Source organism: Denticeps clupeoides, chromosome 1 (genome assembly GCF_900700375.1).
Source record: "Denticeps clupeoides chromosome 1, fDenClu1.1, whole genome shotgun sequence".
Taxonomy (NCBI): domain Eukaryota; kingdom Metazoa; phylum Chordata; class Actinopteri; order Clupeiformes; family Denticipitidae; genus Denticeps; species Denticeps clupeoides.
Window position 1 is genome coordinate 18,924,152 of NC_041707.1, and position 1,754 is coordinate 18,925,905.

The following is a 1,754-nucleotide window of genomic DNA, read 5'->3' on the forward strand; positions in this document are numbered from 1 at the left end:
TTAACAAGAGAGGCCCACGAGGTCTTCATTCAACTGTTCGACATCACAAGGATCATCACCGGCTATGGACTCTCAGTAAGTTTTTCATAACACATAAACTATAAGTCTTGTTACAACGTATGCGTGTGTTTATTTATTTATTTGTTAATAGGTGTAACTTTTCTGTAGAACCACTCGAAGGACCATCAAACCTGGCGTGTTTTGAAACACCGGGGTTCGAAAGTCTATGGACCGAGGGTTTTGGTGCGGGTGATTCTGAACCACAAATTTCATACCAAGGTAATTGTAAAAACCACAGATCCTACTAATAATAATACCACTACATAGTTGTGAGTGTGTGTTTTTGACCGTGTATGCATTCTAATAGCAGAACATTATCCAAATTACAACGTTGTAACCGCGGATGTTGGATGCTCAGCCGACAGTTTAGGTAATATATTTATGACTATCTAATACGGTTTTTATGAAATTTTCATCATATGGTTGTGATTGTAATATCTCTCGTTCTGTACAGCAACCATCAGACAACTAGTGGACACCATTCCTAAGCCACGCGTTGATAATACAGGGGTCGACAAGCCGTCAGGTCGGAAGGCTACACGCAAACGCAAGCACCTAGCTCCCGTGGTGGATCTGTGCGTGGAAAAGGCACAAAAACATATGGTGAAAAAGCCGCAAGGTGTGTATTACATATGTTTTAACACATTTTATTATTATTTTAATAAAATTTTGACAATCAGGTTTGATAAAACTATCAGGAAAGAAGACGAAAACAGCTTTCAAGCTCCCGGAAAAGCCAGAAGGTGTGTATTTACATGGTTTTAACGCAATCGTTATTTTAATGAAATATTAATTTTAACATCGTGTGATTTTGTTACAGGTAGAATCCCCGTAAACGTTGATCTCGACTTTGTCACCGATTGGACCAACGCGGATTACAAAGCGTGGGATGCTGTAGATTTTGCCAGATCAGACATCGCTACGCAAACAGAACCAAACCACATCGACCCACAGAGGTACCGGCGGTTTTCTAATCATTCTGAATGCTGTGTATGCCTTAAACAGGTATTAGATAACATTGTTAAGGTGTATGACTTGCAAGAAAAGTTGATTAGTACTGTGGGGATTATAGCCAAAGCTGTAGAACATACATCAGATCTGAAGCGTGTCGATTGGTCATCGTTATCAACGGTTTTGTTGCGTTTAAGTGGCATTTCACGTGTGTAAGGGGTGTTTTAAACCTTGTTGTCAACCATAATGGAGCCGTCTAAACGTCAATGTATTGGTGGTGATGCAGTGGACAATTTTAATAAAACACTACACGACATGTTAAACATCGAGACATGGGGGGAAATTGAGATGTTTAATAATGTTTTACATCAAATTCAAAATGGTTGTGGTGCTGAATCTGATCCAGTATCCTTAGAAGAAGGGTCGATAAGGCATGCTGTGATAGACGGGTATCATGTTACACCTAAACCACGGTTCAATGGGGTGGTACTGCGTCGTGATATTAATTTCAGATCCGTTTCGAGCAGCGACATAACATCATATATTTCACACATCCACGATGTATTCAAAGACATCGTAAAATTCTCACACACACTGGCCGGACAGAGCGGTGTTTTCGACGTCACACTGAGTGGCGATACCCTGGTTTCAGATGTTAATGCGATCCTTTCACCCGCGAATAACCATTCGTATGAAATTCTGATGGACGCCATCGAAAAAATAATCCAAAGCAATAAAAAAAT

General features: G+C 40.1%; 1 long non-coding RNA gene across 1 annotated transcript; it reads left to right on the top strand.

Annotated features, from left to right (window-relative positions):
- The first annotated feature begins 560 nt into the window (after positions 1 to 560).
- LOC114801407 (uncharacterized) lies at positions 561 to 1,159 on the top strand. Its single transcript, XR_003751519.1, has 3 exons — positions 561 to 679; positions 759 to 803; positions 881 to 1,159. It is a non-coding gene; the product is annotated as an uncharacterized LOC114801407 (long non-coding RNA).
- Positions 1,160 to 1,754: the final 595 nt, after the last annotated feature.